Raw genomic sequence first — 24,720 nt, forward strand, 5'->3', positions numbered from 1 at the left:
AATGGACCCACTTCTAAATTACAGTCATATGAAAAAGTTTGGGAACCCCTCTCAGCCTGCATAATAATTTACTCCACTTTCAACAAAAAAGATAACAGTGGTATGTCTTTCATTTCCCATGAGTACTGGGGTGTTTTCTGAACAAAGATTTTTAGTGAAGCAGTATTTCGTTTTATGAAATTAAATCAAATGTGAAAAACTGGCTGTGCAAAAGTTAGGGTACCCTTGTAATTTTGCTAATTTGAATGCATGTAACTGCTCAATACTGATTACTGGCAACACCAAATTGGTTGGATTAGCTCATTAAGCCTTGAACTTCATAGGCAGGTGTGTCCAATCATGAGAAAAGGTATTTAAGGTGGCCAATTGCAAGTTGTGCTTCTGTTTGCCTCTCCTCTGAAGAGTGACAGCATGGGATCCTCCAAGCAACTCTCAAATGATCTGAAAACAAAGATTGTTCAGTATTATGGTTTAGGGGAAGGCTACAAAAAGCTATCTCAGAGGTTTAAATTGTCAGTTTCAACTGTAAGGTATGTAATCAGGAAATGGAAGGCCACGGGCACAGTTGCTGTAAAGCCCAGGTTGGGCAGGCCAAGAAAAATACAGGAGCGGCCTATATGCGGAGGATTGTGAGAATGGTTACAGACAACCCAAAGATCACCTCCAAAGACCCGCAAGAACATCTTGCTGCAGATGGCGTATCTATACATCGTTCTACAATTCAGCGCAATTTGCACAAAGAACATCTGTATGGCAGGGTGATGAGAAAGAAGCCCTTTCTGCACTCACGCCACAAACAGAGTCGCTTGTTTTATGCAAAAGCTCAAGACAAGGTAAGCCCCAGTCATTTTGGAACAAAGTGCGCTGGACTGATGAGACAAAAATTAGTTATTTGCATGGCAGAAGAAGAACACCGCATTCCAAGAAAAACACATGCTACCTACTGTCAGATCTGGTGAAGGTTCAATCATGCCGTCGGCTGTATGGCTAGTTCAGGGACTGGGGCCCTTGTTAAAGTCGAGGGTCAACAAAATTCTTCAGGTTAATGTTCAAGCATCAGTAACAAAGTTGAAGTTACACAGGGGTTGGATATTCCAACAAGACAATGACCCTAAACACACTTGAGAATCTACAAAGGCATTTATGCAGAGGGAGAAGTACAATATTCTGGATTGACCGTCACAGTCCTCCGTCTTGAATATCATCAAAAATCTATGGAATGATTTGAAGCAGACTGTCCATGCTCAGCAGCTATAAAATTTAACTCAACTGGAGAGATTTTTTATGGACAAATGGTCAAAAATACCCCCATCCAGAATCCACACACTCATTAAAGGCTATTGGAGGCGTCTAGAGGCTGTTACATTTGCAAAAGGAGGCATATTGCATATTTTATGTTAATCCAATAAACTTTGTCACTGCTGAAATACTACTGTTTCCATAAGGCATGTTATATATTAAAAGTAAATTGCTACTTTGAAAACTCAGCCAATGATAAACAAAACTCCAGAGAATTAAAAGGGGTTCCTAAACAGTTTGATATGCTATAATATACAGGTATGGAACTTGTTATCCAGAAAGCTTGGGACCTGGGGTTTTCTGGATAATGGATCTTTCTGTAATTTGGATCTTCATACCTTAAGTCTACTAAAATTGATTATATTTAGAAAACTGCTTATTTCAGTATGCTAAAGCTTATTTTAATCTTCATATTATTATTTTAATTTCCGGGATAGTTCCCCTTTAATTAAACCCGATAGTCTTCTTTGGCATCCAATAGGGATTAATTATATCTTAGTCAGTTAGGATGAAGTACATGCTACTGTTTTATTACAGAGAAAAATGAAATCATTTCTAAAATTTTTAATTATTCAGATAAAACAGAGTCTGTAGGAAATGGACTTCCTGTAATTCGGGGATATATTCATTAATCAATTTATGTCCTTACATATTTATGAGTTCCTCCTCTAGGGTTGGATATTCCCTGCTGCCATGCATTGAGCAACATATACAGTATAAACCCTCTGCCAGAATATACTGTACAAACACTGTGTACATTTTTGTATTGGCAATTTGTTTTTCCAACACAATATTATATTTTTTGCAAAAGTAGCACATTTAGATGCAGCATTGATTGGGCACAGACCTTGACACCCTTTCCATTATCAAGTGTGATAGTCTAGCACAAAAAGAGCTGAAATAGCATTTTCTTTAAAATTATTTTTATTGCTTTCTAGAAATAAAATATTACAGTTAAATGCAATGTACAGTGATTTGACGTTTGCTTTCCCTTTAATAAAATCTCTCCATGTTAATCATTGTCAGTCATTTTCTCCCACAAGCTGTCAAGCCTGTTTTTTTTTTTTTTGGGGGGTCCCCTCAGGTGAAAATATAGATGGTGATTTTTCCTGTCTGTGTGAGTATTCACTGCAAAGCATCATTACTCATTGAGCCTGACAATTTCATAAAGTGATATACAGTTGCTGTAGGAAGAACTCTGCACTGAGTAACATAGGCACCTGCATATTTACACATAACCAGTGATATCTCTTTTCATGACAGCACAATGCACTGCAAGTAAAGCATCCACAACATGTCTTCCCATGTTGCAGAAATTTCTTTTAGGGGTCCCAAGAAGTGGATGTTCTTTCTTGTACAAAAAGTATCTCAAAGAACAGCAGATAAAGAAAAAAGCTAGCCTCTGGCATGGGACTGTGGGATAGCAGGTATAGTAGGGAGAGATGGTGCCTATAGTAACAGTGGGATAATAGTATCTGGGAAGGGAGTGTGACTGTGGGATAGCAGGTATAGTAGGGAGAGATGGTGCCTATAGTAACAGTGGGATAATAGTCTCTGGGAAGGGAGTGTGACTGTGGGATAGCAGGTATAGTAGGGAGAGATGGTGCCTATAGTAACAGTGGATAATAGTCTCTGGGAAGGGAGTGTGACTGTGGGATAGCAGGTATAGTAGGGAGAGATGGTGCTCATAGTAACAGTGAGATAATAGTCTCTGGGAAGGGAGTGTGGCTTTGGGATAGCAGGTATAGCAGAGAGAGATGGTGCCTATAGTAGCAGTGGGGAAATAGTCTCTGGGAAAGGACTGTGGCTGTGGGATAGCAGGTATAGTAGGGAGAGATGGTGCCTATAGTAACAGTGGGATAATAGTCTCTGGGAAGGGACTGTGGTTGTGGGATAACAGGTATAGCAGAGAGAGATGGTGCCTATAGTAGCAGTGGGGAAATAGTCTCTGGGAAAGGACTGTGGCTGTGGGATAGCAGGTATAGTAGGGAGAGATTGTGCCTATAGTAACAGTGGGATAATAGTATCTGGGAAGGGAGTGTGACTGTGGGATAGCAGGTATAGTAGGGTGAGATGGTGCCTATAGTAACAGTGGGATAATAGTCTCTGGGAAGGGAGTGTGGCTTTGGGATAACAGGTATAGCAGAGAGAGATGGTGCCTATAGTAACAGTGGATAATAGTCTCTGGGAAGGGAGTGTGACTGGGATAGCAGGTATAGTAGGGAGAGATGGTGCCTATAGTAGCAGTGGGGAAAATAGTCTCTGGGAAAGGACTGTGACTGTGGGATAGCAGGTATAGTAGGGAGAGATGGTGCCTATAGTAACAGTAGGATAACAGTCTCTGGGAAGGGACTGTGGTTGTGGGATAACAGGTATAGTAGGGTGAGATGGTGCCTATAGTAGCAGTTGGATAATTGCCTCTGGGCAGGGGCTGTGGAATAGCAGGTATAGTAGGGAGAGCTGTTGCCTACAGTAGCAGTGGGAAGGGACTGTAGCTGGGAGATATCAGGTATAATAGTCCGAGATGGTGTCTATAATAGGCAAATATGAACAACCTGATAATAACCAAAGGCTAATATAATGCTCTTATTTTTTAGCAAGCATATCTGTTTGCATGTGTGTATAAGCAGATAGATAGATATAATTTGAATGAAATACATCATTTTTAAATAATTAATGTGTAGGGAAAAAAATAATTTGCCCCTCGTGAAAACATTATGAGCTTTCCATCAGGTTATAGAACCAAGATCTAAAATTGAATTTATAGTAAAAATGGTCTATGATGGATATTTTTTTCCAACATATTCTTAGGTTATAGTAATGCATCATTAAACATTAATTGTAACATTAAAATTTCCTTTTTATAGAATTTGAAAAGGCCCTATGGATTAATTAAATGCTATGATATTATAGACAGTGCAGTTATTAGTTGTGGTGGGATTTTTGTCAAAAAAAAAAACCATGCTGGGGCTGTTTTATTAATACAAAAACTATTGTTTAACCTATGGCCTTTCAGATGTTATTAAAGTCTAAGCTCCCTGACAGTTTGCGATTGTGGTGGGTGCTGAGAGTTGTACTGCAACAACAGCAAACGGACTACAGCTTGGTCATCATGAATATAATGTGTTACTGTCGCCATTTTGTTTTGCTTTATCAACTGTTTGTAATGCAGGGTATCCCAAACTCAAAACTTACTCCAAAGGTTCCAGTCTCGGCCCACTCGTCTGCCTTTAGCAGCCACCTCCGCTACTCAGATGCTGCCATGTCTTATTGTGGGAGAACTAATGAGAGAGTTCTGAGCAAGCAAGGGCACCAAGCATGGTGTTGTAGAATGGTAAACAAGGTTAAACTTAGTCAAAAGCCAGGCCGGGTCAGTTACAATCAGTCAATACGTTACAGAAACAGGAGACGTAGAAATGGTCGGGGTAAAAGGCCGGGTCAAACAAACCAAAATCACAGTACAATATCAGAATCCAAAATAGTAGTCAAAACAGGCAATAGTCAGGACAGGCAGCAGACAGGACGAGAATCAGGGACAGGCAGGATCAGTAACAACTAGAATACACAGAAGAAAGCACCCAGGAACTTGTATATAGACCTTTACGTTGGGCAATGATTTCCCCATAAACGGAAATTTCTCACCAGCTGATGAAGGCACATTTGGCATTTTACGGATAAAGCTGGAACTAGCCGAACGAAACGGCGCCAAACAGGACGGACGCGGCAAGTGTCCCTGTTGCGGGTGCAACTGGTGTCCCCGTCGTTCTCTTACTAGACCACCAGGGTGAGTTGTTACATTACCCCCCTCTAGATGGGTCCCTTAGGATAATCAGGAAACCTGTCATGGAACTGACGTTTGAGATGGTCAGCATGGACATCAGAGGCTGGTACCCAAGACCTCTCCTCAGAACCATAACCTTTCCAGTGTACAAGATACTGTACAGTGATCTTATTAAGACCTCTATAATCAATACATGGCCTGAGACCACCATCTTTCTTTTGTTCAAAAAAGATTAAATGGCAGTGGATGACGTTAAAGGAGAGTTCCTCAGAATGATCCCCTACAGACATGAGAAGCCTTATGGACACCAACCCATTCCCCAGGGTACTCCCATCAATAGCTAATAACTGAAGTTGCGGAACCAAAGGTTTAATGGGTATACCATGTTTCTGAACATGCAGTCCTTATCCAAATTTAAGAATACTGGGACTAAAATTTCAAAAGAAACAACTTGTTAGGGAGTAGAAATGGCATAACCCAAGCAGGACTCCCCAGACCTGCTTGGGTTCTGCCCTTTCCCGGCTTCTTGGGACAGGTACTGCGAAAATGCCCCCTTTCCTTACAGTAAAGACATAACCCATTAGCCCGCCTATGATCCCTCTCCTCAGACGACAGATGAGTAGACCCCAACTGCATGGGCTCCTGAAAGGGTTTAGGGGCAAAAGGCGAAGGGTTCAGAGCCTGGTTGGGGAAAGTACTAGAGGAGGGAACCGAGGAAATTTCCTCTTGGCGTCTCTCTCTATGCCTTCTGTCTATCTAGATGGCCAGATGCACAAGGGAGTCTAAGAAGGATGGGGTAGGAACACTTTCAAGACTATCTTTGAAAGCTGCAGTGAAACCTACCCCTGTTGTTCCAGCCTGTCTCTACCGACCAACGGCAGAACTCTGTGCAATAATCCTGAACACGCCGCTTGCCTTGCCTGAGATTATGTATAGTAGCATCGGCAGAAGCGGCATGGTCTGGATCATCGTAAATAATAGCCATTGCCTTAAATAAGGCATCCAAAGAGAGACGGGCTGGATCATTAGGGGATAAACTGAATTGCCAGAGCTGGGGATCCCCTTGCAATAAAGATATAACAAAATTTACCCTTGACTCCTCTGTGGGGAAGGAGTAGGGCACAAAACTGAAGTGGAGCTTACAAGCCTCCCAAAAAGCAAAGAACCTGCTTTGGTCTCCGCTGAATTTTCAGGGAACAGAAGTTTGGGCTCCACCATAGCGTTTATGGATGATGCAGTGCATGGGTGCAACAGATTGCTGCTGGATATTGTCCAATCTTTGCAGACATTGGACAATCTGGTCCTGTTCCCCAAGGCACTGAAGTAGGTTTGCCAGAATTGCTTTCGTAGTGGTAGAGGAAGCGGTTGTACCCTCAGCGTCCATGTTCTGGCCCAACATGAGGATATGTGTTTGACCTGGCCTGTGACCCCGACCATTCCTACGTCTCCTGTTTCTGTACCGTATTGACTGATTGTTACCGACTCGGCCCACCGAGACCACCATGGTTGAGTTGTTACACTGTTCCTCAATATTTATATTCAGAACTGACCTTAAAGGAAATACCTGACCAAACAAGCATCAGAACAAAAGGGGAGGGGGGATTACAGAACAGAAAGAAGCCAAAAGGAAGAGCATAAGAAAGAGGAGAGGTAAAGGGAGGAAACAGTGAGACAATGGTTCAATTATCCAAAACAAATTATCAATTATTATAAAATATGGAGAATATGACTAATGGGCATGAGAAAGAAAATTAGCTAAATAGGAGGAAGAGGAGGAAAAATGAAGAAAATAAGAATAAAGACCATGAATGTCAGAAATAATTGTAGGGGAAAAGAAGATTGTATCTGTATTCAGAATATTTGGGGCATCCTTTAAAAAAAGTCAAGAGTCATCAACATTAAAATTATGACTATGACTTTTTCAGTTTTAGCAACTTTCTGGGTCAGACAGATCTCCAAGATACAATAAAAAAAAGGCAGCTGCTTTCTCAGTGGAGACATTTAAAGGGGTGGTTTACCTTTAAGTTAACTTTTAGTATGTTATAGAATGGCTAATTCTAAGCAACTTTTCATTTGGCATTTATTATTGATTTTTTTTATAGTTTTCAAAATGAACTGCCTTCTTCTTCTGACACTTTCTAATTTTCAAATGGGGGTCACTGACCCCATCTAAAGACGAATTCTATTCAGGCCTCTCCTATTCATAGGAGTCTCTTAATCAATTCAATGCATGGTTTCTAATGTAATTTGGACTGTAGCAACCAGATTGCTGAAATTACAAACTAGAGAGCTGCTGAATAAGAAGCTAAATAACTCAAAAACCACAAATAAGAAAAAATGAAAACCAATTTCAAATTGTCTCAGAAAATGAATCTCTACATCATAGTAAACGTTAACTCAAAGGTGAACACTCCATGTGTAATGAGGCCAGTAATGTCCTGCTCACTCTTTTGTAGGGATGGACGAATTTTTTAGCCTTGTTTCGCCGCGGAAATGACGGCCATAGACTTGTATAGCGTCGTGCGTAAAAAAAAAAGACAATTTTTTTGACGCCCATTAGACTTTAATGGGCGTCGGCAACATTTAGCTGGCGGCAAATTTTTTGCCGAACGGAACGGGTCAAATTCGCCCATCCCTACGTCTTTTGTAACACATACATGTGTAGTTTAACATGGTAATATTAGTTAACAGCAATTCTAACAAACTTTGTCAATCCTTTAAGGCATATCTCCATTGGCTTTTTCCCAATTCTAGGCAAATAATAGAGTTGAAAGAGTTATAGAGATCCAGGCAAGTTACGTACATGAAAGAAAAATGTATCAGCTGCCCAAGGCTGGCACTTTCATCCCAGCTCTGCAGCTTTTCCTTTGTTGTTGTTACATTTATAATATTTTGGCAAGAAATAAGAAAAAAAAATAGCTACTCTCCCTGGAGCTTCCTGCTGAGCTTCCTTTTTTGATTTAGCCACTTTGTGTGTGCTGTGGTGGGTTGCTAGGCAACCATGTGCGTAGAGGTTGTTTCTAAGCTTCTTGATCATCCAAAATGGCAGCACTTTTCCCTCCATTTTTAATTATGGTTGAATGACTCTCAATATGGATGTATTTCTTCTCCTGTACACTACAAACAACTGACACCAGGATAAAGAAAGAATAATGTAATCCCTGTGGAAAAAATAAAAGGACATTAGGCAATGGAACTGTGAAGTAGTGTAGTAGGAGCATAGTAGTATTTCTCATTTTCATTAAAGTGGGTGTCCACCTTTAAATTAATTTTTAATATGATGTAGAGAGTGATGTTCTTAGACAATTTGCAATTTGTGGTTTTTCAGTTATTTAGCTTTTTATTCAGCTGCTCTCCAGTTTGCAGTTTCAGCAAATTCCCCTAGCAACCATACACTGATTTGAATAAGAGCCTGGAATATGAATTGGAGAGGCCTGATTTGAAAGATGAGTAATAAGAGCATTTGGTTTTTTTTAACTGGGGTCCCTCATTTGAAAGCTGGAAAGAGTCAGAAGAAAAATAATTCAAAAACGTATGAAAATTTAGAAAATGAATAGTAAAATAATAAATAAATAATAAAATAATTAAATAATGAGAGTGCTTCAATAGGGGGTTTTCTCCCTCTTTTCCCTTTTTTCCGTTGTTCCTGCAGCCGTGTGCGGTGTTTAGTTTAGCAATGGCATTTACCGTACTTACGTGTATATATATATATATATATACATATATATATACATATATATATATATATATATATATATACATATATATATATATATATATATATATATATATATATATATATATATATATATATATATATATATTTATTACCTAGCATGCAACATGTGTGAAACGTTTGTCTCTATTAAACTATACTTCATTCAATTTATTTCGCTTACGTTAGGCACTTTTATATCATATCTGGTGAATATTGTTTTGACTTCAATCCTTTAAGAAAGTTATAGTATTAACGTTCAATATTGTGTTTCCATTTGAGAAGAGAATGTAGCTATTTTAGCACATAGTAACTTTAATTAGTTGCCTTAGAAATTTCAATGGCAACATACTATTGAGAAAGAGATACAATTTGGAAACATCGATTGATATTTAATGTAGGTTTAGGTTATGTGGCTTCATAGAGTTAGATATGCCACATTTTCATTACAGTTTAGTTTTCAGTCAGTTTGGAACATTTTGTGAAAATTGTATTTTATAATTAATGTTTTAAGAAGGTGTACGCTAAGGAGTTAAAGAAATCTAGGGAGAATTAGATATAGTGTCATCTAACATGTCATTCCCGGTTTAGTAACTTAAAAAGCCGTTATGTTACTTTGTTGATTATGCCTATGACTACGTATCGGTGAGATACGAAACGCGTCAGGACTGCATGTTTTAACCGACTGAAATAAAAAGCTGTTTTTACCTACGAGTGGCTCCAGGAGTGCTTGCCGTTTTCTTCACAAATAAATAATGAAGACCAATTGAAAAGTTGCTTAGGCCATTCTACAACATACTAAAAGTCGTGGTCGGACTTTGCCAACTGGACATGGGAAAAAAACCTGGTTGGCCCCGCAGGCCCAGATCCATGATTTGCAGGCTCCTTCCTGCCGCGACCATCTGAAAACCATAGAGCAACTGCACACAAACGCACACGCTCAATGGAGGGGTGGCAGGGGTGGCCGGCTCGGTGCACACGCGCTCGGCGCTAAGGTAGTAGCCCTGGTGGGCCTTGCACAGCTCAATATGACACTGATTGTAGACCCCCCAAATTGGTTGGACGTATATGTAATTGGGTGAAGAGTTTAGTAGATCTGGGTTGTATTTGAACAGACAGGAACATGACATGGTCATAATGAAATCAACTGCTATAAACAGTTGGGCACAAACTGCCAAACTGATACAGGTATCTTCTTTAATAAATGTGACAGTTTCCTGACTGTCAGAAAACCACTGATAAACAATGAAATTATCAGACTTCTGGATTCCCCAGTTCAAGGTTATAAATAAATCTGTCCCGTGGTGTTCAGCAGAATTCAGTATGAAACCATAAAGCCGTGAGAGGTCAACTCAAGGCAATAGCGTTTGAATAGAGATATTGTTATTTATTTTACTCAGATTTTCATATGAAAATCAGGTTTTTAGGTTTGGTTCAGTATTTGGCCAAATCCTTCATGGAAAAAGATTTCATGGAGAATCTATAAATGGGTTTGGTGCAGCTCTAATACATTAATGGACACTCTGAAGGTGATAAAAAATGATATCTCTGTTAGACTTTAGTGCTAGTGCTGGATTTATATCTGATAATGCCCAAGGCATGTCTTCTTTACCCACACCTCTCCACAGGTGCCAATGCAGAAAACACAGCACATTTCTCCCTTTTACACCATGTCATTTTCTGTTGTGTTAATAGCTATTCCGTTTCTTCATCCATGAATGAGTTTTTTATACATAGTAAAGCTTTGTTCTTTTTATTCCTCCCACCAGGCTAAATGTGGCATTTAAAGTAGGGGACAAATATGAATAGTTCCAAGGTGTAATTAAATCCTGCTCATATCAATTAATTCACTTTTCCGTTTTTAATCAGATTGAAAGCTAAAATCAACCTGTAGCCAATCAGAACCTATTAAAATGTTTTCAAAGTAGAGTAACTGAAGCCTAACAAGAAATATGACTAGCAATGCAATATTTTATAAACAGGTATGGGACCTATCATCCAGAATGCTTGGGACCTTTCTGGATATGAGATATTTTTGTAATTTGGATCTCCATTCATTAAGTCTACTAAAAAATGATTTAAAAATTAAATATGCCCAATAGAATTGGTTTGCTTCCAATAAGGATTAATTATGTAATAAGGCTAAAAGCTGCCTATAGACCAAGCCAGCAGCTTATTGGCGGGTGTGTGGTGCCATCTCACGGGCTTTCCCAATCAATATCTGCCTGAAAGTCAGCCAGATTTCGATCGGGCAGGTTAAAAAATCCTGTTGGATCTGAGTGTTTATGTTGGATGCATTATGAGCCATAGGGCCCACGATCGGATCAGCCCGATATCGCCCACGTCAATGTGGGCATATCGGGGAGAGATCCACTTGTTTGGCGACATCGCCAATGAGCAGATCTCTACGTCTATGGCCACTTTAAGTTGGGTACTGTCATTATTACAAAGAAAAGGGAAATATTTTTTAAAAATATCAATTATTTATTTATTTGGTCGATGGCAGATGGCCTTCAAATAATTTGTAGCTTTCTGGATCACGGGTTTCTGGATAACGGATCCTATAACTTTAACTGTACCAGCCCTATAACAGTAATGACCCACCACAGCTGTCCATAATTTAAAATGTAGCAGTCAGTGGCCAACCTGATTAACGACAGCAATAGATGAGCAATATAGTCTTCCTATCCAGCGAAGCCATTACATTCAATTAAATGTGTATGCCTAGATAAAAGGGGTAATGACTTGCAAACAATCTATTTTCGTGTAGTTCTTCAAGGAAAAGGTGTGAAGTGAAGAACGCAAGCAGCCGCAATGAAGATTCATGAATAATGGAGAGGGGAGGAGTATATTAGATCCCTCGCATGATTGTAGGTCAGGACAACTGTGCTATTTGCTTCCGATCAGCGGAACAACTATAACATCTGCCAAAAATCAAAACTCCCATTTGTAGACACAGAGCCATGTGACTTCTCCATAAATAGATAATGTTAGGAAGCAAAATATCAAGCAAGAGGATATCATGTCATCACTTCAGTAAAACTCAGCTGGCTGTGACTAATGTATCGATGGTTGGCTCTGCCTCCATTTTCTATGGGAACAGCAATATAACAAGCTACGGGCAATATAACATGCTATGTACATTAACACATGACAAATATGTGCCTCTTCACACCTTTTTATGCATGTTTCGTATGTCTGTTTATCTTCTCAAACAATAAATCTCACATATTTAACATATGAATCCACGCTAGAGTCTGATTATTCGCAGGGTAGGTTGCACCAAGTCAAAAATTATAGACACCTGAGCCTAGCTACTTTGTGCATAATTATTTCATCCCTTTAAGGACGCATCTTGTATGGTTCATTAACCATCTGATATTTATAGTGAAATTTGTTTAGCAGTGCATAATATATTTAGATTAAGTGCTAATAAGCTGTGCAGAATTCTTCTGATAATGCTACAGCCTTTGCAATGTTCTGGCCTCCTTAACCATTTTAGCCCATTGCAAATTTCGTACATTGACCTCTGACACCCATCCTCTTGAGATCCTCCATCATTTCATCAAGCCCTCATCCCTTCTGGGTCGCTGTTTAGCATCTTCTCAACCCCCCAACAGTTACATTCCATTTCAATTGGATGGAGAGATAGATGATAGAAGATAGATAGATGGATAGATAGATAGATAGATAGATAGTGATAGATCAGTAGATAGATACATAAATAACTACATCAGTAGATAGATGATAGAAAGATGACAATAGACAGTTGATATTTTAGCAGACGTGGACTATGTAACAAAAAGATAGATAGATAGATAGATAGATAGATAGATAGATAGATAGAAAGATAGAAAGATAGATAGATAGATAGATAGATAGATAGATAGATAGATAGATAGATAGATAGATAGATAGATAGATAGAAAGATAGATAGATAATTAAATAGATGATGATAGATAGATAGATAGATGATAGATAGATAGATAGATAGATAGATAGATAGATAGATAGATAGATAGATAGATAATAGATAGATAGTGATAGATCAGTAGATAGATACATAAATAACTAGATTAGTAGATAGATGATAGAAAGATGATGATAGACAGTTGATAGAGCACACTGGTATTTTAGCAGACGTGGACTATGTAACAGAAAAAAGCATTTAGATTTGTGAAGATTAGTACATCAGCTCAGCTTGCTCTTTCCTTCTACGAGTATTCTGTTGTAGGCACCAGGGGATTCTATTACAAATTCCACTGATGCCGACTTCTTTTTTTAACAGAATGACAAGCTCAGCCACGTGCAGCATCGTAACGTTATAATTTTTTTTATTCACCACATTCCGCTCACACAAGAGCAGACACAGAGAAAATATTACAGTCAAAATGTCTAGTCTAGAAGTTGACCTGTTTTACCAATATCTATTGAAATTGTATATTAATGTGGGGCCCCCTGCAGCCACAGGGTCTGTAGTTACGCCCCTGTTGGTTGCATTGATACTTCTCCTCTCTAGGAGAGGTAAACAGACTTGGCATCATGTTTATTTGACTTTGCAGATCAAACTTAATAACAAAATAGTCTATTCCAAAGCACAGGGCACTGCTTCACTCAGCAGGCATCAAATGAAAAAAGTTTTGCATTTGCCCAAACAAAGGGAATGGAATCCAGGAATAAAAATAGACGAAAGAATGAAAGAAAGTGAATCCTAAGCATCTTTATAAGATATTGCAATACATTAACTGAATATTTTCAGATAGTTTTAAAGTTATTTGTAAATATAACAGCTATTGAAAGCAGTGTGTGTCTGTCCCTTGATAAAGGAGAATTCAACCCTAAAGTAAAAAAAACTCTACCCCTACCCTACATAGACCCTCCTCCCCCTGGCCTAGCTGCTACCCCGGGCAAATGCCCCTAACCCCAGATTCTGTCCAGCGGAGTTTAGGGCAACCTTCGGTAATCTTCAGGAAGTAAGTGCCGTATCGTTGCATGTGCAGTTGGAGCAATTTTCTGTTTCGCGACTGCACATGCAGCGAAAGTCACGGAAATTGTCGAAGCACAGCTCTCATTCTGAAGATTACCGAAGAGCTGGAAGATGGCTGCCGCGAACTTCACTGGACAGAATTTTGTACCGAAGGGTAAGTAAAGAGTTAGGGGCATTTTCCCGGGGTAGCACCTTTAAAGGAGAAGGAAATGCAAAATTCAGGCCGGGTCAAACCAACAGTATTGCACTACAAAAGCAGGATCCAAGAGAATGGACAGTAAATGGGCAAAGGTCAGGACAGACAGCAAACTAGGGATGGTCAAGAACAGTCAGGAACAGACAAGACAGACTAGAAATCGCACCCAGAAACGATTGACCTACATTTGGCCATGAACAATTGGCCAGTGGCTCTTTAAATATTTGAATTTTGGGCCGAATGTGATGACGTCAGACACATCATTCGTGGCAGAGGCTCGGAAATATTGCGATGCGTGCATCTATTGCGCATCAGAAGAGGAAGTAGCGGGAGCCGCACCACTAGACCACCAGGTATTCTCACAGCTGCTGAATAAAAGGCTAAATTACTCAATAACCACATAAAAAAAATTAAAGCAAATTGCAAATAGTCTCAGAATACTACTCTCTACATCATACTTAAAGTTAATTCAAAGATGAGCAGCCCCTTTAAGATTTGTCCTACTGGATCTCACTGCTAAAACAATGAAGCAGAAGACAAACTCCTGATGGATCATGTAAGTCACGTGGAAACTATAATATCAGCAATAGAACCAGGTGGGCACAAAAGGACAGATTCTAATAGCAAATACATTGATGACTAAAATTCAAATCATTGGATATAGTTACTCAGAATTACATTTCTTTTATGAGGCTACCTTTGTTCTTTTAGTTTTACATCCCCTTTAATTTGCATTCAAGCCTGCAGCAAGCTGACATGTTATTATAATGTGGGTGGGCGGCAGATATAGAAAAGAAGCTTTATATTTGCTTGGCTCGTAGGTAAACACCTAGCCTGTTGCACATATACCCTAAACTCCCACTAATAATTAGTTTTATTGCAAGATACAAAAAATATATGGGTTGGTTTCACCTCTAATGTAATATTCTCAATCTGCAACTTAACGCATTTCTGCTCTCTTGCTCTCTCTCTTTCAGTAATACAAGACGTTAAATGGTTATCTCCTGAAATGATTCATCTTCTCTAAATAATGCACAGAGGCTTCTTCACTGTGATTCTTGTTTTACCGACAAACACATCTGCTCGGCCTGTGCCTCTCATGCCGGTATCTTCGCAAAGCCAATGGATCCATCCTTCGGGTGGAAGTCAGAAAAATCTGTTTTCGAGTGGCTCTCACCACACTGGCCTTCTGTATTCCCATGCACTACTGAGAGCTCGGGAACTGGGGACAGGCAAGTTGTAAGGGCATGTTCCATGCATTGGTGGTTTTAATGGATACATGCACACAGTTAAGATTATTCATGATTTATATATACTGTATGTTATTTCAATAAACAAATATTATTGGATTCAGTTACAGTACAGACAAAGCACCAGGAAATATGTGAATAGCACGGGAAATAGGAATAGTATTGGCAGCAGCAAATTGGCCTCAGTATTTGCAAGACCTATGGCAGCTGACCCTTGAGACAACTGTAACCAGTGGCACCTCTAGATCTGCTGCCGTCTAAGGCTGCCCCCCCTGCATTTACGTTTTGTGTGCACTGATACAAGGGTGGGGGATAAGGGACACAAGTGTATAAGCCTGGATTTGTGGGAAGGCTCCTATACTCTGGTGAACCATGGGTGGACCTTTGAATTTGATGGAAATTGCTAGTATAATAAACAAACGGGGACTGGACTGGAGAGTCCATAGTGCTGTTCACTTGTTTCCAATATTATGAGTGCAATCTGTCTAGGCTGGGGTGCAGAAAATAATAAAACAACTATAAGCCTGATTTGGCTTAAATTGACAAATACCAACTAGAGGGGTAGAGCATGGGTTACAGTGGACTCTCTTTCACCATGATGGGCTTTCACTAAGTGGAAAGAGCATGTGATTATGTTGTTAAACTACGCCGCTTTACTGCCAAAAGTGTAAAAGAATAGAAAAAGGATGCCAGGGGTTCTTTTCAAAACAATAACACAGGCTTTATTCAATGATAAAGCACCACACATAAGGTAGAGCAATAAATGTCAGGTACAATCAAAGATGTAGCAGATACAGCATAAATGGCACCACTGAAGGAATAGCAGTGGGAGTTGAAGTATACACCTTCCAGGTTGTCAGTACCTCAAGTGGACCAGATCCCTTACAGTAGACGTGGAACAGGGATAGAACAATTACCTAATTCCTGTGATCCCTTCACTACAGGCAAAGCAGAGCCTGGGGGAGAGCTACTCCCTTCTATCCCCCTTGTTGGCACTTGAAACTGTTCTTACTAACTGAAGCTCACTTACTCACTCTCTCTAGAGAGTGTTATAACAATGGCTATTATGGACACTAGCTAAACCTTGTTCACGGGGTACCTGTACCTCAACTTCTCTAAAGGGGTTGTCCCTTAAGGGCCTAACACTGGGGCCTTGTTGAAACCAGGCTCAATGGATCATCCACCCAGATCAACTGGTGCAGGCCAAAGAGGAAGGAACTATGTTACAGTGATGCAGGATCTGGTCATCAACATAGGGCCAATGAATTGGGTTTGCAAAATAATATACAAATATGTTACATGGGTTTAACCCAGCAATAGGCAAATGAGGCACTGGTAGGGAATGAAGCCATAACGGCCATTACACTTATAGGTCCCTACACAACTTTGTTAGTATACAGAGATTAAGGGGGTTATTTATCAAAGGTCGAGTTGTGTTTTTCCTGAAAAATTCTAGTTTTTCGTGTAGTTTCAGTTTGAATTTTTCAGGATAAAAAAATAGAATTTTTGAAGATTTATCATGCCCCAAAGCTGCAAAAAGCTTGAATCCAAATACTGTATACTCCAGCTGAAACCTATCTAGAGAGCAGATTTACTAAAGGGCGAAGTGGCTAAAGCTAGCGACTTTTCGCCAGAAATCACATCACATTTTCGATAGGCACAAACGAATGATCGAGCATCTTCGCTATGAAATGCTCGCACTGCCAAAGGACGCAACTTTGCATATTAGAGAATTAGCATAGTGGTAGCGAATTTGCGTCTGGCGATGTGTGTGAAGCGGTCACTGGCTACAATTCACCCTTTAGTGAATCTGCCCCAAGGTCATGTAGAAGTCAATGGTAGAGGTCCCTTGAACCATTCGAAAATGTTTTTAGCCGTCATGATTTTCTTGTTTATTTCGCTCTAAATCTCAATTCGTGTATTCACGTTTTTCCCCCCGATTGCATTCAATTCTAAATATGTACATTTAAGTGTTTTCATAAATAAGCAAACATTCGAGTTGTGAGTTTATTCGAGGTAGAAAAAAACCTCACAAACCTCGCAAACTCCACCTTTTATAAATAAACCCCTAAGCATGCTTTCTACAATATTAAAAGCTGAAATTCTGGTTAACAACACATAGAAATTCAGCTTTTAAAGTTCCAGTGTAGCTTTTTTGCTTTCCATCATTGGCTTCATCACAGAAATGGCACCAGCTCTGGCACCAAGATTGGACTTTAACATGGTCTACCAGTGTAAATGTTGATGAATAATTTTGAATCATTATTCAATGAGCAATTTCAGTTTCTGCATTCTGTTCTATAACTTACAACCTGTATGTATTTTTAGAACACATACTGGGTTATATTTAACATCTCAAGGTTCTTTTAAAGAATTGCATTTCCAGCAGGCACTGGAGGACTCGAATGAATGGAACAAATAATCTGTCTGTGCTGCATCAAGAGTCGGACCACAAGAGCAAGAGTGAATAGGAGCATGTCTGTCAGTGAGAGGGCAGCCCGCAAGCAATCAAAGCATCTAGAAGACTTATGGGTTTTATATGAAGGTCAATGAGAAGTTGAAATGTGTACGGAAGATGGGTTTGGGCTGCTTTGCAGTGATTTATGATATATGGGGGAAAAAAAGCAATTTAAAATGTATCCTCTTGCCCTTGACCTAATATTTTACATTTGTACAAAGCAGAAGAGCCAAGAGGAGAGTCCAATGGAAGACTAAGTACACGCATCTCAAGGTTATCCCTAATCAAACTAACCCATTTAGGGATTTCTGAGCTTCCTAGAGTTGAGTGGCAAAGGAAGAGAAACCATGGCAACAGTAACTAGGAAATAAATTTTTTTATACTTAATTCAGAATAGTGTATTAGTGAATGTTATTTCTTTCATCATGATTTTGACTTATTGACTGTTAGACACCATGCCCCTCCTGTTCATCACACTGCCCCTAACCTAGTCTAGTGTCACATGATCAGGATTATGAGATCCTCACCAATGGTCACCAGATCCACACACCCCCATACAAGGGAAGCTATCAGTCTGCTAGGAGGATATAGAAAGGTGTCTGCTTTTGTGGGAACCAGGGCCATACTAATAGGGAGAAGCCCATCCCCGCTAATGTTGCTGGGATAAGCAGGGGAACAGAGGGCCGGGGGATTTTGACTTATGCTTAGTTAAATGTATATATCTGCTGATGAAGTACAGATGGCTCAGGGGAAATAGATTAAATAAATACATTTTGAGGTCTGTTACAACTGCATTATAGTCAATCATGTTCAACCTATTGCAGTTTAAGGTTACAAAAAGTTTAAGAAGTAGCAGGAGATTGTAAGAAGCCACCTCAAAGTTCTGTGACCCTAAAAAGAACACAGGCTGACAGTTTATACATTGCAACTCCCAAATGCCAAATTGAATTTCAGCCACATTTATGAATTTCATGGCTTCAGTGTCTCACAATGTTTTCTGAATAATCAAGCCAAGCAAAACCATTTTAAAGTTGACCTGTCACCCAGACAAAAAAATCTGTATAATAAAAGTCAAATTAAACATGAAATCCAATTTCTATTTTTTATTAAAGCATTCATAGCTGTTGTAAGCTCATTTAAAAATCTCAGCTGTCAATCAAATATTGCAGGCATCTCCTCTATGCCTTAGGCAAAAAGGAACAGGGAATAATGGAATTCTTGGGGGCCGATTTTCCTAATGCTCGAGCCTTGAAACTCAAGCTTTTGGGTACAAAATCATGCACGAGTTCTTAAACTCAAGTGTGCTTTCCGCATCCAAATACCTCGGCTTGCTGCTGATCGTTGTTTTCTCAGACAAAAAAATAAGCTTGGCAGGTTTTTAAAAAAAAAATCCACTTGGGGGAAAGAAATGATCGTCAGCAAGTCAAGATTTTTATTTTTTTGTCAGAGAAAACAACGATCAGCAGCAAGCCAAGGTATTTGGATGTGGAAACTAAGTTTAAGAACTCGCACATGATTTTAGTACCCAAATGTTCAAGCTTCGAGGCTCAAGCACTATGGAAACCATGCTTCAGTTTAGGAACACGTGTGATTTTAATACGGAATGCTCAAGTCTAGAGGTTCGAGCATTAGTAAATCACCCCCCTCAGTCTTAAGCACTCTGAAAGAGGAGCTGAGACCTGTGGCCATTATTTAAATGCACCAGCCAGTGTGCAAAGTGCATAAAATGGTTGATTGTTGCGCACTACGTGTTGCAAGGTAAAATACTTTAGTAAATCTTTACTATTCTTGATTATTGATCCAACTAACTTTTCACTTTCATTGATATGATGCACAAGCATAATATCATAGAGCAGTAATAAGGAAACATAATTATAAGGCTATTTTAGCACTGTTATAAAACAGAGTAATACAACCTAATAGTAATTCCAAGTACTGAATCAAACTCAATTTCTTCTCATAAATCTCTGCAAATAACATGTGTGGTCCCATATCAGCAAATATTTCAATCCAAACAAACCTTTAATGGTTTATTTGCATTTCCTAGACAGCAGTTCCCCTTTAACATGCGTGAGCTGCCCGAACAGGCTTTATTGTTTGCGGTTCCTACTGAGGGGTAATATGATTTGGTTTTTAGCAGCGAATGATTTATTCATAAAGCAGCATATCCAGCTGGGGTGTGATAATGACTAACCAAATGACATGGATACAGAGCATTACCGCTGGCAGCACAGGAAAGTATTCCTATTCTGACATTTTGATATCATCTCTCTGTACTAGACAAGGGAATTCTTCTCAAAATCCTGCCGAGAGTTAGGTATCTGCAGGTCAGGGGGTATGAGATGAATAGTGGGTAGTAGGGTGTTGGTGCAGGTTGGGTCTACTCAACTTGAGCCTGGTCCTGGTCTTTAAGCAACTAAATATTGCCTCCAAGAATGGAATTCAAAAATAACCAGCTTTGAGGCCACAGAGAGCAACATCCACTGTTTGGGGATCACTGCTGTAGAGTATTCCATTTATGACACCATTTGGCTTGCCATAAACTAGGAATGGCTGACCATACAACCTATGGACTGCTAAGTCTGTTATTTCCTTGTAACAAAACAAAGGGACAGAGCGAGACTGGAATGTCCGGGGCCCACCAGGACTGACTTCAAGGGCCTGGCTCCCACTCCCACTGTGAGCCCCACCCAATAAGTTTTTGCCTCCCTTTCCACCTATGATCAAGGAGTGAGCTTGGATCCAGGGTAAGGAGAGGAAAGGAGACAGTACAGGTGCAGGAGCAGTCCTCGATACAGGCAGTAGAGCAGTCCTGGGTCAGAGGCACCCATAAAGGCTGAGATCCACCGGGTTTTTTCATGATGTCCCACTGGCCCAGTCTGACACCATAGAGGAACTATGGAAAATTATATAGAAGATATCTCAGCAGGAGACAATAAGGCCAAAACTGCATTCTTAGCCAGCAAGAACTTAAATAATATTAATAATAATAATAATAATAATAATAATAATAAAATAAAAGAGAAAGGAAATCTTTAAAAGGCTTACATATCTTGCCCAGCTACCAGATACCTTTTAATAGTTTATTATTGTGTTGAAGAAATAAAGTCTCCTGGTTAAACGCTTTTCATTCTTCCCAACCATCAGATTCTGCATGAACTCCCAGTAAGTTCCAAGCGCTGCAAGATTTAATGCCACTTTAAAGATGAAACATGCTGCATATTCAGAAACTGGAGCTGATTAATATTGAAAGACAGGTGAGCCAAATAGAGCGAACATATCAAAGTGATAGCTCAGCAAACCTTCCGACAAGCTGCCCAAGCTAAAACTCCTGATAAAGGATAATTTCATGTCTGTGGTGGTGGGGGGGGGGGGTTTGCGGTGGGCACATTAAGGGAACTTGCTGAATGTTGCTTCATTTTAGACAATGTAGCATTAATGAGCATCTGTAATTGGCTATTGTTTTAAAGTGCATTACAAAATATCTGGCTGAATGGGTCATTTGGTAAACGTGCTTTGTTAAATTCTCTCTTTAAGAGAGAGAGAGAGAAAGAGAGAGAGAGAGAGAGAGAGAGAGAGGTATAGGATCTATTATCCAGAATGCTTGGGACCTGGGGATTTCTGGATAATGCTAAATAAATCCCATACGTTATTGCAACCAATACAGTATGTGCCCTAGTTAAAATAAAATACAAAAAGTAGTGTCTTCTTATTACAGAGATAAGGGGAAAATGTAATTATTTGCATAATGGACAGGTGGCTTTCCCGTGATTCAGAGTTCTCTGATTAAAAGGTTTCCAAGGGTCCTTAATTATACTGCTCCGTACTATACACTATATGGCCAAAAGTGTCTGTAAACAACAGTATCAGGACACTCTGCCTATAATGACAAATGTTCAGATGAAACACTGTTGAGTTCCAAACTGCCTCTGGAAGCAATGGTAGCATTATTTGTAGGTAGTACGGGATTTTTACAGGTTAAGGGCTAGTCCACACGGGGAGATAGCGACGCGTTTGCGGTCGCCGCGACCGGCGCAGGCGACAGTTTTGTATGGGCGCCTATGTAAAAACGCCTGTGCTAACCACACGAGGCGATGCGCTTTTCAACAGTCGCCTGAAAATGCCTCGCCAGGCTTTTTCAGGCGACTGTTGAAAAGCGCATCGCCTCGTGTGGTTAGCACAGGCGTTTTTACATAGGCGCCCATACAAAACTGTCGCCTGCGCCGGTCGCGGCGACTGTCGCGGCGCTTTGTCGCCGCGACCGCAAACGCGTCGCTATCTCCCCGTGTGGACTAGCCCTAAACGAGAAGCAAACCCAAAAGTTAAAAAACACTTGGGGGAGCAGGGAGGGGGTCTATGTAGGGTAGGGGGTAGGTTTTTTTAACTTTTGGGTTTGTTCCACCTTTAAAACAGCACATAAACCTAACATGACCAACTGCAATGGCTAGCGACTGCAGTGATGTAAAAGTCACTGAAATCGGATGTGAAAGTGGGTTTGACAGATGCCCATAAGTTTGGTGTAGGTGAAATAATGCTCTGGGTTTGTTTTCCAGGGTTTCAGCTAGAAATCCTGCTCCCATTAAAAGAAAACCAATACGGCTGCAGTTTACAATATTTTTGGAAATTCCATGATTCCTACATTGTGACAACAGTATGGGGGAGGCTCTTTCCCATATAAGCACAATAATGCCCCTCATGTACAATGCAACGTCTGTACAAAATAATGGGAGAGCTTTGGCCTGAACCCCCATGGTATGAATTAGAATGCCAGGGTCTAATCACCTGACTTCTGTGCCCAATCTCACTAAAGCTTTTGTAGCTAAATGAAAACATATTCTACCCACAACAGTCCAACATCAGAGGGAAGCCTTCCTAGAAGGCAGGAGGCTGTTATGGCAACAAAGGGAGAACCACATTTATATTAACTCCCTTGGTTTGAGAATAAGATGTTGGACAGATGTGTGTCTGGATACCATGAACCAAATCATGTAGCTTGCCCATATTACTGGTGTTGTTCCATCTATTGCTGTGTCTTCCCATATGCCTTATATTATGTACTATGCGGCCAGTTGTATTACTCAATATATTATTTGTTTGCTTCCTCTTTTCATATGAAGTTTAGGGTATTTTATTATATTTTATCAACTGTGGTTATTTAGGAAATGATGTTAAATTGATATAGGTTTTATTTCTTGCATCTGTATTGGTGTGAGATAGTGGACAGGAAAGCCACTTAATCCTGTTTTACAGTATTGCAAATAAACAACGGCTCATAATAATTCTAAAGAACCTTGCAAATCCTCTTCTTTATCTATGTGCAGGCATTTTATCCAGAGTATCCTTAGCTTTTAATGCCACATGAAAAGGTGCAAAAAAAAAAAAACAATCGTGTTTCTTTCCCTGGTGAATTTCATCCACAGAAGTGAAAAATAAATATCTGCCAACAGATGGGAAATCATGCATGTTTTTTTTAGATGCTCTTCTAACATATTAATGGGGGAATGTGATAAAAGTCGCAAACAGCAAAACAATTTGCACCAATAAGAATAAAAATCCACATCTCGCAATGTAATATTGTTCCTTAAACTGTTATTGCATTGCGAATTTTAATTGCGCTCTCTTAAGAAGTGCTTGAAGGTGTCATAATCTTTTGCAGCAAACATAACGACTTTTTCAGTAAGAAGTGGTCATAACGATATGTGGTTACGGTGTGCAATGACCAAGGCTGGAATTTGGTGCCATGTTGAAAACAGTCCCAATTAAACTTCTCTATCTTTGTGCAGATCATCCGGTAACCGCTACAAGGCCATTTGAATACTGCCCTGTTTTGATCTCCAAATATTGCTGCATTGGGTATATACAGTGCTACGCAATATGTTGGTGCTATATAAATACATGATAATAATAACAGCAGGAGCAAAATCCTTTAATATCTAGTCAATATATGAAATAAATTACCAAAGGGTCTTCCCGTGACTCCCTACAGGATATAAGCACTGCAATAAGAACAGTAGTTGTTGATGTGAAGAACAAGACTCAGTAGAGCAAAATGGGGATGCCGCCATGAACTCAGCCTTACAGTTGTTACAGCTCCCACCATTGAATCCTATGATTAAGCGTCTGAGGGACATGAAACACGCAAGGTTTGAGATGATTGTTTAAATAAACTTTTTTCTACTTTTTAACCAACAACTTTTGGTCTGATCTGCATGTGGCTTCCTAATGTGCCCAAAACCTTTCATTCTTCTTGCACTGCTCCCACCATTGCCAACAAGAGACTGTCAAGGGGGAGTGGGAGTTATAGGATTATAAAGTGATCAACCATGATAAAAGGTACTAGGATTTAGGAGAAGTCGTTTTTGTCTTTCACAAATAACAGGTCATTGTTGGAGTAGTTTTGATGGATTTTTTTGGACAAAAAGCAGATTGTTGGAATTAGGGATGCACCGAATTCACTATTTTGGATTCGGCCGAACCCCCGAATCCTTCACGAAGGATTTGGCCGAATACCAAACCAGAATCCTAATTTGCATATGCAAATTAGGGGTGGGAAGGGGAAAAAATTTTTACTTCCTTGTTTTGTGACAAAAAGTCACGTGATTACCCTCTCCGCCCCTAGTTTGCATATGCAAATTAGGATTCGGTTCGGCCGGACAGAAGGATTCAGTCGAATCCAAAGCCTGCTGAAAAAGGCTGAATCCTGGCCGAATACCGAAACGAGTCCTGGATTCGGTGCATCCCTAGTAGGAATGAGATAAGGATAAGATGTGATCAGAGACAATATAGGTCTGCTTGTTATGTTCTATGGGCTCAAGTAGTTCAGAGATTGATGGAAGCAAAGAGATCAGAATGCTTTACCAAAATAGTGAGATCAAGAAACCATTTTTTATGAGTTTTAATTGGGAGGGACAGATTACAGTTGAGGACCAAAGATTGAATAGATGGTTTATGTCTTTAATTAAACAGGGGCTGGGACTGCAGGGAAGTTTGGAAAGAGACAGGATTGAGAGGACAGGCAGTAAAATGTGAGGAA

General features: G+C 39.8%; 1 pseudogene; it reads right to left on the reverse strand.

The window, feature by feature from the left end:
• Nucleotides 1-8,100: 8,100 nt before the first annotated feature.
• The window catches only part of LOC108695902, a 75,248-nt pseudogene continuing 58,628 nt past the window's right edge, over nucleotides 8,101-24,720 (reverse strand).

Source organism: Xenopus laevis, chromosome 7L (genome assembly GCF_017654675.1).
Source record: "Xenopus laevis strain J_2021 chromosome 7L, Xenopus_laevis_v10.1, whole genome shotgun sequence".
Classification (NCBI taxonomy): domain Eukaryota; kingdom Metazoa; phylum Chordata; class Amphibia; order Anura; family Pipidae; genus Xenopus; species Xenopus laevis.